General features: G+C 35.3%; 1 protein-coding gene across 1 annotated transcript in view; it reads right to left on the reverse strand.

The window, feature by feature from the left end:
• LOC136038761 (uncharacterized) overlaps positions 1-18,445 on the reverse strand; it is a 264,699-nt gene that overhangs the window by 186,869 nt on the left and 59,385 nt on the right. The window lies entirely within an intron of this gene.

Consider the following 18,445-nt stretch of genomic DNA (forward strand, 5'->3'; position numbering starts at 1 on the left):
TTTGTAAGAACAAAATAATCCTCAATGTAAACAAAATATTTGTCAAGTAGGCTACATATTTTAATTACTTGAATATCCAGCAGCGTTAATTGACTAAAGAAACTGTAGAAGGGGGGTTGTAAAATGTATTCTGAAATCTGGGGGTGGGAACTTTGTTGTTTTGTTTTTTTTCGATTTTTTCAATGAACAAATCAAACAAACGGTATTTTCCGACAAAAATTCCTATAAAAGATAAAACTTACTTCCCAATATCCCTTGAATCATTTTTTCTTCTAATAAAAAATATGAGGGTGGGAACTTGGTTGTTTTTTTTAGTTTTTTTTAATGAACATACCAAAACAAACGGTTTTTTTCAACAAAAATTCCTAAAAAAGATGGAATTTACTTCCTAATCTCCCTTCATCGTTTAATCAAACAGGTTTAATAGGACGCACACCTATTAAGCTGCAAATGATTTCTAAAAACTACGGAGCCCCTAACAATGTTCCAAGACTTGTTGCCTATTTTCTTTTTATCTTTGCCGTGGGTGAAAAGGAGAAAAAACATAGAGATGGAATTTATGAAGAAATAAATTAGCACTGTTGTAGAGTAGACAGCTATTTCAAACAGGTCATTTGCTCCAGACTGAATCTTCCTGACAAGCCAGCTGGCAAGTTTCAAGATATAGGAAAGTTAATTCTCTTCTATTTAAGTGCCATCTCAGATTTTGTATTTGCTGAAAGACATGCCTCGTCATCGAATTTGGTACTTAGAGAAATATACAGCCTGTTCGACTTCGTTCCACTGTCAGAAGCTTCGTGAAGATTTTCAGAAGCTTTATTAATCAAACGAAGATATCGGCAATATTACGTCTAAAGGTCGCATTTGACATTTGCAAACTTTCGAAATGATTGCCAAAATCGTTCGCTGAGCTGCAATCAAACAGACAATTAATATTTTGAATCTCACTGATACTCCCGATCGACATAACTCTGCTGAACCTCCCTTTGAGAACAGCTTATTAAATGATTTTGGAACATACCTCAGAAGTGTAAAAATGTCAGATACGACCTTTAGGTGAAACAGTGACGATAAATACTCCATAAAATATAATTAAAAGACACCAATATATTATACTACTGTCGCTTTATTCTTTTTTTTAATCGACGTTCATCCCTCTGGATTTTACTAGGATGGAAGACTATATATAACCTAATCTTGTTGTCGGTAATGTTTTTAAGGAAGGTGCTATTGATACATCAGCTTCAAAATAAGCAGAAGACACAAAAGATAAAATGAATGCCAAAAATCGGACTGTGCAACGGACGAAGGAAAACATAGGAGAGTAGACTGGTTCTGCCCAAATTACTTGTTGAGCGGTACTATATATCTTGCAAAGCAGTAGTTTTTCTGAAGCGATACTGCGATACAATCTGACAACACGGACCAGATTTACCGTTTCTTACGAAATCTTAGACGCTTTTTGAGGGGTTATGCATTGATTTTTCAATTGGTGCATTTTGTCGATTTTTTTTTATTTATGGAAAATCGTTGATTCGGCACATTTTCACAAGAAAAATGGCCGTTGTGATGCATTTTCCCTTTAATGGTGGCGGAACTCTAAACAAGACATCTAGTAAAGTCGTAACACTGACATGGATTATTTCTGTAACCTGGAAAATGGGTTTTTGGATTGAGGCACTAAGTCTTTTTTTATGAGCAGTGATAACATGTCATGAAAAACTGTCCTAATCCCAGTATAGAAGATATCTTAATTCTTAAACAAGTTTAACAAACTCTTAAAGGCCCATTCAAAATGAAAATTTACTAAGAAAAGATTTAACTAGCGCTAATTCCAGCCAATCACATTTCTCATGGGATTTTGTGATTAGTTCAATTTTTTTTCCGAAAAATTCCGATTCCGAACCTCGAAAAATTGACAAATAACCCAAGTTTTGAAATAAATTTTTCTATGTGCTTGAATATCCTATTATACACATAAATCAGATAACATTAGAATATTAGAGGGCTTATAAAGGTGGCAGTGTAAGACCTCCCGGGTCATCATCTGGTAAATTTTAGTCCAAGCGTATAATCAAAGCATTGCATGGTAACTGTAGTTTTAAAGAGAACTCGGCGTAGAAAATTTGGAAGATTTATTAACAATTTTGCCGACCTTGTTAATTATAAAGTTCTCAGTAAATGGTCATATGCCTGTATTTTTTTTGTCTGACCACATCGTTTAGAAAGGGATGCTGTAGAAGCTTGAAATGGGCCTCATTTAATCGGAAATTGACAGTTCTAGTCCCCTCTTTAAAAGTCAAAACGGTAACCAACCCCCCTGCGTGTCCTATTTTACTACCCGCCATAATATCGGGTCAAATTTTTGGATAATTATTTTATTCAAAATAGTCAAATAAATATAAGATCGAATAACTATGCCTTAGGGGATGACATTAGCCCTACAACAACAGGGGCAAAGGTCGTAAATTATAGCAAATTGTCAACTGTTAAAAAAAGTTTTACAGTGGGAAAAGGGTGGGGGGGCATGTTTGATCTTGAGTATCCGATTGGCTTGAAACTTTCAAAGATGATTCTCTGAGTAAAGACCAGCATATACTTTATAAGGAGGGGGGTTGTTGAGGGCCAAGAAGTGTGCCAAATTTTCAAAAATACGAAAACCGCTTTCTCCCAAGTGCTTCAAAATCATCTGTAAGTTCTGGAGCCAAGAGAACCCTCATGCGCAAAAAAGAGTTTTGGGGCACATACCTCCTCCCAATATTTTTTTATTGAATCAATATTCTTTTATATTGGCTAGGAAACTATATATGAAAGTCTCAAGGCTATGGAGATCCCATTCGTAAGAATAGAAAAAACAAAAACTATGCACTCGCCTGAAAATTGGGCCGAATAAAGGACCAACAAATTTTTTTCTGAATGGCTAGAAGCCGTTGAAAAACTGTATGTCCCTGGGCCAAGTTATCATCAATGCAAAAAAAAGAGTTTGGAAGGCATAGAGCCCATCAGAATTGTAGCCGGAAAGAGAACACGATGAAAGCGGTTGGGGCATGGAGATGAAACTGAAGTTTACTTAATCTTGTACTTATTGAAGAGGTGAGGGGGGTCCAAAATGCTGGTCTCCAACCAGCCTAAAAGTTTTTGAGCTGTGAGTGACAGTGTTTCAAGGTGAAATGTCAAGCTAAATCAAAAGACATTATGTGTAGCCACGCTACAAAGTAGCGTATTTTTAATATTCTGGGAACAGCTTGGGGACCGAGATGAAACTTTCACAGAGTGATGGGGGAGGGGAGGGGAAGTGAACGTCAAATTTCTAAATAATATTTTATAGTGTCTCTGCAATTATAATAGCAGTGATATTTTCGTCCATCTAAACCAAAACAAGTAATAAATCTTCGAATTTACTAAAGTAAAAGTGTCGTTTCCCCTCACTTTCGGCCACCGGGTCTCAGAGAAATTTAAAGATCAACATAATTAATAGCGCAGCAGCATGGCACAGTGAAGACAAGCAATACTGACCACATCCGTCAGGACGGAGTCGTAATTATATTCATCCAGTCTAGAATTCTATAGGAACACAAGATTATAAACTGTCAATAGAGGCCATATTTTTAAATTGTTATTTTAAGGGTTTAGCAAATTTCTCAAGCAAATCGAACCACTTTTGGAGAATTTGAAGCACGACATTCAAAACAGATTATGTAGAGAAGTAAGTAGACAAGTTTCTATTCCATTAAATTAAAAAAAAACAAGTTTTTTAAACTGAAAGTAAGGAGCGATATTAAAACTTAAAACTAAAAGTAATTACTCCGTATATGAAAGGGGCTGTTCCCTCCTCAACGCCCCGCTCTTTACGCTAAATTTTTTTACTGTTTTAAAAAGTAGAGTTGAGAGAAAGAGTTAAAACCACGAACTGTTTGATAAACGTCGATAGAAAACTCACGATTACTAATATTTCTTACAGCTGGCAATTTTTTGTCGGTTTCCTAAATATATATTTTCAGTGATAGGCAGTGGCGTATGGCAAATTTACCGAGGAGGGGGGGAAATTGGAGCAAATTTGTCAAATCAAGTGAAAATGACAGTAAAAAATGAAAAAGGAGCCAAATAGTATCATAAAGGCAAAAAAAACTGATTCGTTTCTATGGATGCTTGAATTGCGCAGGCTCATCTTAGTTATGACCAGATTTTTGAAGAAACTAAATTTCAGCTGGGAGGGGGAAGGCTTTTTTTCCCAACCCATAACAAATTTCGCCCCTGGTGAGATGCAATAGGAAGGGGCGTAGCTACAGTATTTTATTGGGGGGGGGGGCAAGAGGGGATGATATTGAAGTAGGTGTTTTTCAGGCGATAGTGAAGAAAAGTAACTATTTAAAAAAACTCGCTACTTGGTAAATTTAAAAACATTACGTAATACATTATAAACAATAAACATACATTAAACAACCATAAATATAAGTGTTGGTGCTTGGCTCTTGCTAAATTATCAGCAACGACCTGCTGCAGATTGCACTACTATAGCATAAACAAGCTTTTGGGTGGGCGACTTTGAATTTCGTACACCGGCTTTTTCGACCAGATTCACCACTAATACTGCAGTACATATCCCCCTCCACTTCCCCCAAGCCCCACGCCCAGCAGAGGCTGCTCAATCTCCTAATTGAACCAAGCCCTATTCTAATAGCCCACGGCATCGCGCTATTCATTTGCTCGTAACTTTGAATGAATATTGACTGGAAGATTCAAATTGCTGTACTAAACTTATAATATACGTGACTTATTGAAATACTACGCATGATTTTTTTTTTTATTAAATTGATTTGTTTTTGGGTTCACCGATTTATATTAATAAGTAGTATTGATATCAGCGGGCCAAAGCCGAAACAAAAATGGTAGGCAGCGCAATATCACTGTCTAATTAGATATACAGGATAAGTCAAAGATCTACCACAGAGAGTGGAACATTATATTGTGACATATTCCCCACTTTTAAATAGCGACCGTATTTTAAATTTGAAAGTATTTGTAAAATAAAGTTAGAATTATTAACTAATCTGTTGGGCATTGTTTGACAAAGAATATCCAGAAATCTGAACAACTTAATTAAGGCTTCTGTTGCGTCATTGCAACAGAAACCTTAAATTAATTAGATATTGCCACGGATGCTAATTGGAAGGGAAACTTGACTCCTTGAGATTGAAAAATACCTTTCCCTTTGTTTAAAAAAAAAACGAATTCTATAAAAATTACACAAAAGTTTTTCTTGTGTAAATCAGGGTATGAGGGATATACATTTCCAGAGGGGGTTACACTGAATAGCGTTTTTATGTCTATATTTCTCTTCATAAGCAAAGCAAGGTCTCCTAGTTCAGCATGAAAAGAACTTATAACGATAAAAAAAGGTAATGGGTTGGTACCGCTTTTATATGAATACAAAATTTCTAAATTGTGAGAAAAATATACAAATTTTGTTTTTTAATTCCCTTCATTCTATTCTCAGCTGATATTTCGTACAGCATGCTGATGCAGAGATAAATGTGCCACAAGTAGCGTTGGCATTATGTGAAATGCGACGAATTTCAGTGATCATTCTTAGCACATTATGTCAGTTCTTTGTGTGGGGCTGGTTAGAAGAAATATTTAGGAAAAACAAGATAGTGAGAAGTCAGCATGGCATTGTACAATGAGGCAATTCAATATTTATGCGTTAGTGTATGATCCAAAACACAAGAAATAGGACGTTTTCAGCGCTTATTAGTCTTTTCAATGACAGATAAGAAAAATCCGAGTTTCAATTAAATACTAGAGTAATAAATTTAAACAATTAACTATTTTCTGGAGCGGATCCCTCTCTACCAAATTTCATGATCTAACTATAACCAATTTGGTCTATCTAGTTATAGTACGAATATCGTTATAAAAAGCACTAAGTCTTATTTTCTTTTTCAATGATTTCTTTTTCATTCAGGAAATTATATTCGCTGTAATCTACCTTCTTATTCTTCAATGATTCCATTTCTGTCTTATTTGCTGATGTAGAGGGTATATTTATTTCCACTTCTGAAAATTTAAAAACAAGAGAATCTAATCTTGAACTGATAGACTTTAGGAAGTAAAAGAACTTTAAGTATCAAGAGAAAAATTGACCTGAGCGAATGTAGTAAAACAAGAGGCATAGAAGATTTTTCAATTTTGCCTTTAAATATGCTCACATTTTTATTTGATGATAAGGTTTCAAAGGAAGTATAATCGGAAAAATATTGATGTGGAATGAAGTGTAATGTGCCGCTATTTTTTACGTTTTCCTGAGGTTAAAAATGAGCATTGTTCAATTAAACAAAAATAATGTGCTCAAAATAAAGAGCAAATTTGACACTTAAAACAAGCAAAAGTTTTAAAGCTACTTAATAAATTAATATTTTTATCCAAATTATTTGGGGGGGGAGAGTAACTGCCCCCTTGAACCCCCCCCCCTCAACTAGGTTACTGGCAAAAGGTTATGAAGAATTTGTTAAAGCTATTTTTTTTAGTTTCCTACCCAACTCTTATGTTTCTTTAATTGATGGCTGGCAATCTTTTTAGTTTATACTTCTTCTGTTTTCACGAGCTAGCAGATTACTTTTAACATACATTGTTACTTAAAGTACTAAAAACACCAAAATAAAAACATTTCTCCCCTGGATCCCTCCTAGGTATAATCAAACCTAAAAACCACGTTTTTCGTATATTTTTGTTTAGGCTTTTTCAAAACTATGAAATTTTTAGGGCAGCATCAGATTTTCTTCAGCATTGCAGCCTTGATCCATTAAGACAAATGAGCTTCTTGCTAATTTGTAATAGTAAGTGTTTTTCTTAACAATACAAACAAAAATAATCTGTTGACTCCCAATGACAACTATACCTTGAAAAGACAACCGCACCTCCCAATGATGCTTGGTACCATATGTTTTAGCTTATTTGTTGGTGTTTTTTCTTACAATCTGACATCCACTAGAAGTGAAAACTTGGTACTTATGTATTGTAACGACCCCTCTCAAGTTCTTGATCTGAGTTAATCTCTTAGAGCTGAGAAAACCCAGTTTAACTGTATGTATTCGGAGACAATTAGCTTAGGCTCAGAGGAAAAACCACGTTTCAGATATATTTTAACTAAATATTTAATATATATAGTTGGTATTTTAGTTAAGTTAAGCCATGTTAGGTATTCAATATAATGCTTTTTGGGCGGCCTGCTTTCCATAATTCATTGCTGTAGTTATGTTTTCATCACATTTTGATATATTTAATCAGGATTAAACTAATCTTCCCTTCTTGAATGGTTTTACTAGAATACAAAAGTAGGCCTATCTACAACTTCATAACTGCATATGGGGGTATTTTTAAGTAAAATTTATGCCCTAATCATCCCGTAGTTTTTTTGTCAGATATATATGGCCGTGTACCAACAAAAAAAAATCGGACTTAATTTTATTGTACTTAGTACTTTGAAAATCGAACTGTAGAACTAAAAAAAATATACTCCCCCCCATTCCTCTGAGGAGTTTAATTCAATACAGTCGCTCATAGTTTCATTACTTGGATTGATTGATTATTTGATGAATGAACAAAGAACTTATGTGAGCCATGAAAACTAACATTTGAATTTTCGTACTCTTACATTCAAACATAATTTTCTGATTAACTTTGGTTTTTAAAACTTTCATGCGATTTCTAAAATAGAATAATTAAACACTTCCTGTCAACATTTTTTCTTTAATTAATACGCCGATTCTTTCAAGTTTTTATATCATATTGTACGTAGTTTCATCAGGGTTCACTCTTTTTCGTGAGACGTTCTACCAGACTCCAGGATAACGTGGGGCCCCGGCTGAGTAACATGTCTGATACATTATTCGAACCCACATTTTTATTAGTTTATTTCAGAAGCGGGTTAACGATGTCTCCAATCAAATCAACCAAAACTACTTCGGAAACCTCATTATAGTATCGTTAAACACATAGAACGGAGTAAATCCTTCGTGGTCTGCTTAGTGCTTATGAATGATCCTGAAGTGAAGCATTTTATCGTCGGACAGCATCAGTCGCACCCTTAGTTTGAAATATTGCAGACGTTTTAGCGGACATCTTTGTCGGCATATTTTAGCGAGCTCTCTCAAGCCCATCAAAACAACTTGTCAATCCAAAATTTCACTAGACATTTACAATAGCTGTAAAACCGTCAATGGAACAAAACTTTAAAGCTGCAGAATTGATGATACTTCCGTTTCTAAATTGTTTGTATTTCCCTTAACTCAACATCTCTATCCATTGGTTCCCTTTAGATACTTGTGCCACTGATTGGAAGATGCATCCAATATTTATAATTAAATTTTATTTTGTTTTTCCCTTCTTAAAATAAGTCCTATGGTAAAAAAAAATTCCTATAAATTATCGACCATATTAATTATTCCTATAATCATTATCGTATGCAACATACTATGTCAATTCCAACAGTAGACAAATTTTTTTTTTGTTATTTTAACTAATATGTAAGCATCAAAATATCGTAGGACTTATACATGCGTTAATTTATCAAATCAGTCTTCTACAATAGGTAGCTCAGGAAATACAGGGAGTAGGCACCAACCATATTCAACGTGTGCAAAATACGGGTAACCTCCACAGAGGAATAATGCCTCTCCACTTAGTCGGTCCCGACCGAGTCAATGGTTTGATGCAGCAACATGCATATGAGGGAAGCCTTTGAGTCTCTACCCCACCCCAAGCCTGTATTTTTGTATAACTCGCGTATATTTAGCATACTTTTTAAAGTGTTCCTTCACTCAAAAACAAAGAAGAAAAAAAATTGCGTAAGTACCTGGTTTGCTCAACAAAATAATATGGATGTTCATCAAACGGAATAGAAACTGGAAGAACAAACTCTTAATAAAACTTCTAAACCCTGCTTTACAATATATTGACCAAGGCCGTATCCAGGATTTTTTCAGGGGTGTTTTACACAAATTTTTTTCTGGGGGGATGGTACACAAGAAAAACCTCACAGATGCATCAAAAATCTGCTTATATCCATTTTCACTAAGTTTTTATGAGTCAGGCACACATTTCAGGGGGGGGGGTGAAAATCCCAACCTCCCTTCCCTGGATACAGCCTTGATCTTGCCTTATATCTTCTTTTTTCAATCACATCAATTCTGTTCTATCTGTGCACGTATTTGCAAATCGGCAAGCCAATTATACGCTTAATCATTCTCTCTTGGCTACAACAATATAAATTTTAAGCATATGAAAGCTAACTGTCCACCTTAGCCAATGTAGCCTGTACAGTTTACCATTCAACTCATCTTTCCAAATAAAGAAACGAAAAATCACATGTTCATCTAGTGTATTGAATTAAATAAAAAAAAACAAGTTTTTTTTTAATGAAAGTAAGGAGCAACATTAAAATTTAAAACGAACAGAAATTACTCCATATATGAAAGGGGCTTTTCCTCCTCAACGCCTCACTCTTTACGTTAAAGTTTGACTCTTTCTCTTAACTCTATTTTTAAAACAGTAAGAAACTTTAGCGTAAAGAGCGGGGCGTTGAGGAGGAAAAGCCCCTTTCATATACGGAAAAATTTCTGTTCGTTTTAAGTTTTAATGTTGCTCCTTACTTTCATTTAAAAAAAATTGTTTTTTTTATTTAATTTAATACACTGGATGAACATGTGATTTTTCGTTTAATGCATTAATGCATGTTTTGATCTTGGCTCTCCGCACATAAATAATTAAAACGAAATTTGCATATTAATTAATTGCAATTAATCGGAAGATTTTGAGAAAATAGGAGCGAGGGAGGAGGCCAAGTTGCCCTCCAAGTTTTGATTACATAATAAAGCAACTACAACTTTTAATTTTTTACAAACGTTTTCATAGGTAAAAAATATACGTAACTTACGAATTAACTTACGTAACGAACTTCTATATTCGCATGTTTTTATTGCGTATATGAGGGGGTTCAACCTTCGTCGCTCTTTACACTAAAGCTTAGATTTTGTCCCAATTCCTTAAGAATGACCTCTGAATCACAAAGGCCGTAGAATAAATAGTTGAAATTACTAAAAATACTTTAGCGTAAAGAGTGAGATATAACGAGGAGGTAAACCACTCATATGCGTAATAATTTCTGTTCGCTTTAAGTTTTAATGCTGCTCCTTGCTTTCAGTACAAAAAAACTTTCATATTTATTTTTTCATTGTTTTTTCAAATAATGCTAGAAAATCCTGCGCCCCTTCACTGAAATTCTCTTCCCCCATGAGAAGTTTCTCCATGGAAATATCCTCCCACGTAACCCCCCTCAACTCTCCCCCCTAAACCAGAAAAATCCCCTGAAAACGTCTGTACACTTCCTAGTAACCATTACTATATGTAAACACAGGTCAAAGTTTGCAACTTGCAGCCCCTCCCACGGCTGCGGGGGAGGAAGTCGTCCCTAAAGACATAGTTATTAGGTTTTTCGACTATGGTAAATAAAATGGCTATCTCAGAATTTTGATTCGCTGACTTTTGGGAAAAAATGAACGTGGGAGGGTGCCCTCCAATTTTTTTGTCACTTAAAAAGGGCACTAGAACTTCTAATTTCCGTTAGAATGAGCCCTCTCGCAGCATCCTAGGACTATTCAGTCGATACGATCACCCCTGGAAAAAAAACAAAAAAACAAAAAAAACAAACAAATAAACACGCATCCGTGAACTGTCTTCTGGCAAAAAATGTGAAATTCCACATTTTTGTAGATAGGAGCTTGAAACTTCTAAAATAAGGTTCTCTGATACACTGAATTTGATGGTTTGATTTTCGTTAAGATTGTACGACTTTTAGGGGGTGTTTCCCCTATTTTCTAAAATGAGGCAAATTTTCTCAGGCTCGTAACTTTTGATGGGTATAACTGATCTTGATAAAACTTATATATTTAAAATCAGCATTAAAATGCGATTCTTTTCATGTAACCATTGGTATCAAAATGCCATTTTTTAGAGTTTCGGTTACTATTGAGCCGTGTCGCTCCTTACTACAGTTCTTTACCACGAACTGTTTGATCCGTATCAGTCCAATTAAGTTTAATTACATTTATTGTCCTAATTCTTGGTCACAAGCCCTACAAAATTCAGCTTTTCTCCAATGTTTTGGAGATGTTACTTTTACCGTTATTATAGAGTATCTTGAAAGAAGCCAGTTCCGGTCATTCAAAAAGCGCGTGAGAGACTTTGTTCTTAAAATGAGATTAAATAAAAAAAAAAGTTTGTTTAATTGCAAGTAAGGAGCGAAATTAAAACTTAAAACGAACAGAAATTGTTCCGTATATGAAAGGGGTTGTCCCCTCCGCAAAGCCTCGCTCTTTACGCTAAAGTTTGATTCTGTCACAACTCTACTTTTTCAAACAATAAAAAACTTTAGCGTAAAGAGCGAGGCGTTGAGGAGGGGACAACCCCTTTCATGCACGGAGCAATTTCTGTTCGTTTTAAGTTTTAATGTCGCTCCTTACTTGGAGTTAAAAAACTTGTTTTTTTTTAAATTTAATTTCTGGACGTTTTTGAATTAATGCATGTTATGATTTTGGCTCACCGCACATGATTAATTAAAACAAAATTTGCACTTTAGTTTTTTTTTGCTAAATAGCTTTCTAATAGTTTTGATCTGAAGATTTTGATAAGACAAAGGGGTGGGGGAGGAGGTCTATTTTCCTTCCAATTTTTGGTTTTACTTAAAAATGCAACTAGAATTTTTTTTCTTTACGAACGTTTTTTGTTAGCAATAAATACACGTAACTTACGAATTAAATTACGTAATGAACTTTTTTATTTTTGTAAATTATTAAGCATCTGAGGGGGTTCGCCCTCTCATCAATACCTCGCTCTTTACACTAGAGCTTTAATTTTGTCCCAATTCTTTAAGAATGACCCCTGAGTCACAAAGGCCGTAGAATAAATAGTTAAAATTACTAAAAATACTTTAACGTGAAGAGCAAGGTATTGTGGAGGAGACGAACCTTCTTATATACGTAATATTTTCAGTTCATTTCAAGTTTTAATGCTGCTCGTTACTTCCAGTTGAAAAAAATTATTATATTTGGTCATTGTTTTTTTTAATAGTGCTAGAAAATCCTGCGCCCCCTTCATGGAAATTCTATTCTCTCATGATAAATTCCTCCATGGAAATATCCTCCCATGTAACCCCATCCCGCAACCCACCCCCACCCCAACGCAAAAAAAGTCCCCCTGAAAACGTCTGTATACTTCATAACAACCATTACTGTATGCAAACAATGGTCAAAGTTTGTAACTTGCAGCCCCTCCCCCGGGGACTGTGGGGGGTAATGTCGTCCCCAAAGACATAGTTATTAAGTTTTCGATTAAGCTGAACAGAATGGCTATCACAGAATTTTGATCCAGAGACTTTGGTGAAAAAATGTGTGTGGGAAGGCTCGTAACTTTTGATAGGTAAGACTAAACTTGATGAAACTTATATATTTAAAATCAGTATCAAAACACGATTCTTTTGATGTAACTATTGGTATCAAAGTTCCGTTTTTTGAGTTTCGGTTACTATTGAGCCGGGTCGCTCCTTAATAGAGTTCGTTACCACGAACTGTTTGATTTATATCCTATTCTGCTAAATTGAGTCCCCTGGATTGATTCATCTAATTCATTTCCACTATTTCATTCTGTACTCAGGATATTTTTTTTCTGGATAGTAGCTTTTTTTCTCCAAAATACTTTTTTGAGGCTTTTGGATACGCAAAAATTGATGCACTGTAATGACACCATAAGTAAGTTTGAGGTTTATTGCCCTTAAAGAGTGGTGTTAATTGTAGGGGAAGGGGTACGTTTATTCCAAGATTTTCGACCCCCCTCCCCCAAGATTTTGAAAAATACCCCTTTTCAATCTTTTTCATTGACCACGTTTTTTAGTGTTTCCGTTGAAAAAAATTACGCAAGCAACTCCCCCCTATCTAGCTTTTCGTGAATTGACGGAAACTGTCCTTAAAGTAGGATTCGTCACACTTACTTCCACAAGACTAATAAATCATACCTATTGAAATAATTATCACAAAGAAAATATTAATTATTAGCAGTCCCAAAACAGTTGAATCTTCGATGGAAGATTGGAAATTAAATTTACAAAATTTATCATATAATAAAGTCTATGTCGTATGACATAATTTCATTGTACGTGCATAGCTATTCTCATTGACAGAAAAATCGAGAGAGGGCATGTTCAGAGGAGTGTCATTACCGAAGTTTTGCTTTCGAGTTTGAGCCACCCGCCCACAAAGAACCCCTGAAAACATTCCACAAAAGGCAATATGCGAACCTCATTAAAATTGGATTAAATTATCTGCGCATTTGCATTTCCTAGAGATCATGTGTCGTGTGGCAGAATCATCGCGTGGGTGTTAGAGCAAAATTTAAGCAGTAGAAAAAATATCAAATGTAATGTAGCCAAGTATCAGGAAAAAAGCGAAAAAACCTCATGGCATATCTTCCCGGTTATGGTTTTCTATTACATTTTTTATTGCCCTAATTCATTATTTTGTCGTAAAAATGATCTTTTAATATAAAACCAAAATAATATTTTAAAGAGATTTTTCCCAGAAGACATTTGCGATGTTTTTACTCAAATTTGAGTATACTCACACATATTAAACTTGCAACCTGCAAATACTAGGGAATCGACCTTTCAAGCTGTGACCTTGCAATGCTGCATACTTAGCAATACAAGCTCAAAGCAAAAAAAAAACTAAAAACGTCAAAGTCATATTTTTAAGCAAAGCTGAGTCATGGACATATTCTCATAAAAAATTTCACGAATAGAACGGTGCAGTCAGACATTCTCTTACTCCAAAAATACTGTCACGAAACCTAAAAAGTCGTTTTTGAATTTGATAAATAAAAAAAAACAAGTTTTTTAACTGAAAGTAAGGAGTGACATTAAAACTTAAAACGAACAGAAATTACTTCGTATATGAAAGGGGCTGCTTCCTCATCAATGCCCCGCTCTTTACGCTAAAGTTTGACTCTTTCTCTCAACTCTTCTTTTTAAAACAGCAAAAAAACTTAGCGTAAAGAGCAGGGCGTTAATTCTACAATAGGGTTCTCTGATACGCTGAAACTTCTACAATAGGGTTCTCTGATACGCTGAATCTGATGGTGTGATTTTCGTTAATATTCTATGACTGTTAGGGAGTTTTCCCCCCTATTTTCTAAAATAAGACACAATTTCTCAGGCACGTAACTTTGATAGGTAAGACAAAACTTAATGAAACTTATATATTTAAAATCAGCATTAAAATGCGATTCTTTTGATGTAACTATTGGTATCAAAATTCCATTTTAAGAGTTTTGGTTACCATTGAGCCGGGTCGCTCCTTACTACAGTTCGTTACCACGAACTGTTTGAAAAAGACTCAAAACGTCGACTAAAACCTTTCAGATTTCCTTCTTAACACGACTAAACACTAATATATCGAATTTTAGACCTCAGTCCCCTCCCAAAAACACAAAATAGTACCAGTGTTTGGAGACTATTGGTATAAATTTTTAATACATTGATTTACCAAATAATTACTGATCATTCGTTTACTGATCAGTTCAGTAAACTTATCATTGATCTGATTTAATGAGCAGTCTATAAGCCAAAGTTATTGACAATTTTTTTTTTTTTTGGTCAGAGCCTGATCAAACCTAAGACTTAAAAGTCCACGAAAGCGGATGAATAAAAAACAAAAGGATGAAGACAAAACCGGCTTTTTTTTAATAAGCCAAACGAAACAGTCAATAAGTTCGGCTTGTCTCTGCCTCTTATTGTGGTTAGGGTGAGTCAACCAGATCCACTTGTGTGAAGAAGATAAAAAAAAAAGTGAAAATACACATGTGTGAATGTTTGTGTGTGATTTTTATTTATTTCGTACGCCTTTCAAGAAGTGTAACTTTCAATTATTAACTAATGAAAGATTAATCATTCTTTTTTAAGTCATGCGTATTATTTGAAGCTTAATGGGAGCAGTCTAGTGCAAAAAATATAACCAAGCTTCCGGTCGGCAAAAACACTAAGAAAAATAGTAGAAAGTGCCAATTTAATTATCATGGCTGCAGTAGCGACTTGTTCCATACCAATTTGTTCTTACTAATTTTGTTGGAATTTAGTAAATTATTGCTGGTTATTTGGTTTGGAACGGGGGTCAGTGGTGTGACTCTGTAGGCTCAGCCAGAGTCAACCCAGCTCTAAATGGGTACCTGGGGAAATCTGAATGGGGAAATCTTACCTAGGGAAACAGGAAGAGTGTGCGAAAGAAAAGGCCCCCAGCCCCCGATTGCACTTTCTGCCGGAAGGGCCATGAAATTTTATTACAAACCACATGTGCGACGAAAGAACGAGGCGACTCTGTTTAACAAGTTCTCTGTAATAAGCCGCCAATAATGGTAGCTGCAGAGAGTGGAGGGAGACAAAATATATACAAAGGAAATTTGTAAGGACCGAAGTCTTTCGCTGAAGACCATAGAGAGCAAGACCAGTGGAGGAAGGTGACAGAAAGCCAACAAAGCTCCCTAAAACAAATTCTCGGATTAAGGGCGTAAACATAAAAGGGCACTGTTTCGCTGGCTTTGGGACATTTTAAGAATGATTGGTACTTGTCAGTTATTGGAAATACATTCTAGAATTACACTTGGATTACATCTCACAAAACCGGTTTCATAGCTACAAAAACAAGAGACGGGTAATACAATTCATTGGACTTAGAAAGAATGCATTGGACTTGTATAATTTAGGCTATATATTTGCACATTAGGGATGGGGTGGAGGTTAGGTTACGTTATGTTGGGTTAGACTAGATTTCCATAATTTAGTTTCTTAAGTATTATTTTACCAGCATGTATTGTTATTTTTCATAAGGATTGATCTAACTTCACTTTTTAGGCGTGTTTCCAATAACCGACAAGTACCGAATGTTCTTTACTCCACTTCATGATGAATTTGACAAGACCAGTAGTCATTGAATCTACTCTAAAAGTAATTTTTCTTTTTTTAACATTCGATATGCAAGAGAGACGTTGTCACTATACATTCACTCCTCTTTTTCAAATAATAATTATTAAGTTAACCGAATTTTACGGTTTCTGCACTAATATCTAAGTGAAATCATTTTAAAGACAGGATGTTGCCGGAAAAAACAAATGCAATATGAAACATAGTGTGTGGGAATCATAATTTCATTTTCTTCTATGAATTTTGTTCTCGTTGGCGAATGCATAATTCCCAAGAGTGGCTTATTATGGGTTTTGAAAAAAAGATTATCAATGATTTCACTCATTTTTAATATCGCTCATATCAATTTACTGTTTTCCTCAATTTCAAAAACGGTCTTCTTCATTATGTTTACTTCTATGCAATTTTCTCCTCTTTTATGAGTTTTTTTTTACTATTTATCCTGAATGCCTACAAAACGTTGTTAATTTAAATCTCTTGTAAAAAGGGAAAGAGAAGTATTTTACTTCGCAAAGAAAAAAATTGACTAGTCTATAGCAAAGCAAACAAATAAAATTAAACATCACGTTTGTGTGAGGAGTCCCATCAGATCAGGGAGGATATGGATTTAACTTCTAACTTCCCTTTGTCTACTTTCCCCAGGAGCAGTACTTTCGCGTAGACACTTTCCCTGAATACTTTCAACTTTCCTTGGGAATAATGCTTGTCCAGTGAATTCCAATCCTTGGAAAGACTAGACATCAGGGCCTGAAGAATTATTTTTGGCATTTTAGGATTTCTCCACCCCCTCCTAAATAGAATCTTAAGATTTCGTCTTCTTCAAAGATGATTTTCATTTTCGAAGTATTATTATACACAAGTTAAAGTGTAGTACAAAGACGCTTAGTGGGAGGGATGGTACCGGCATGACATCATAACCCCCAACATGATTATGTGGACTGGATATCGTTTGTTTAAAATGGTCGTAAGTTTTGAGGGATATTTGAAGGAACTCTTTTTTGAAAATTTCAAAACTCTCTTCTCCTTATAACAATTTCTGTGTAGTTGAATTTGAATAAATAATGGTATTTTCTGATTAGTGCTACAAGGAAAACATCTGTTACTAGGCAGTTTCGAATGGATTTTTTTTTACTTTAATTTCTGGTTACTACGGGATGTATTACACTCTTTACTAGGCTGCGGCTATTGCTGCAACAACGATGAATTGTTGTTAGAGATTAGCATTTTCAAGCCATTTTTGAGACAGAGTTGATTCATTTATGATACCACTCATTACAATAACAACATTGCATAGTTGCATCTAAGTTTTTAAGGCGGGGGGGGGGGGCATTTGCTTTTACTGTGATGGAATCCTCAAAAGTAGATTTTTAGACCAAAATTTTTAAATGTGCATAAATCCCCCAGATCAATGAGAAGGATCACTATTATGCCCCTTAACCTCCCCTTCATTTGAAATAATATTCTTGGACTCCGCGCTCCATATGGATGCTTAGCGGGTGGTAGTTCCCCTCTTATTGCGGAAAGCATAGAATAGAAGATAATGTTCAAATGTTTACTTACGCAAATAGGGAAGATGAGGAGACCCCTCTCCCAATAACAAGTTTGTCGTAAAAACTTTTACTGACTAAAAAATGTGAAAATTAGGAGACATAAATACAATTTTGGCATGTTTTTTATGCAGCACTTTTCCAGGGTGGTTGTATTGAACCAAGGCAGCAAAAACAGAGAGAAGACTCATTCAGACGAATTATTCTAGTTTCTAGTGCCGTTTTCAAAACTATACAAAGATTAAACTTCAATAAGATCCATTTCGCGTCAAAAAACACCATTTAATCCAAATTAGGCCAAATGCCACAGGACACTAAATTGGCAAAACTGTTTAAAACTGGAAAGAGTTTTGGAGGGTCCACGTGCCCAATCATGTCTACAGTAATACTTGTTTAAATTCGTCTCGTGACCTCAGTTTTAGTAAGGTACATCTCGCCCACCTTCTCTACGATGTCTATGAAGAATGGTCCCTTTGCGCAGCTGCAGGCCCGTGCCCCAAGAGCTAAGTGGGTCATGTCCCCCTGGTGGCAGACTCCTCTGAGTAAAATCGTAGTATCAAAGTTATGATCTAATACCAGATGGAGAGGAAGGGGAGGAACGGGGATATCGAGGTGCCCGGGGAAAGGGCAAGAGAAGTAGCTAGTCTAAGAAATTATTTGTAAGTGTTTTAAAAAATAAATCACTCAACAGAGGTGGACCTAAGCTTTTCCTCAGGGGAGGGTCGGGGGATAATTGTAGAATTTACCACCCCCTACCGTACAATCAACAATAAAAATAATCTAATTTTTGCCAAAAAAATTTACGATTGAAGGTTTTTTTTGCCACCCCTCAGACATGCCTTCCGGAGCGCTTACCCCCTCTAGACCCCCCCTTGTT

Source organism: Artemia franciscana, chromosome 18 (genome assembly GCF_032884065.1).
Source record: "Artemia franciscana chromosome 18, ASM3288406v1, whole genome shotgun sequence".
Classification (NCBI taxonomy): Eukaryota; Metazoa; Arthropoda; class Branchiopoda; order Anostraca; family Artemiidae; genus Artemia; species Artemia franciscana.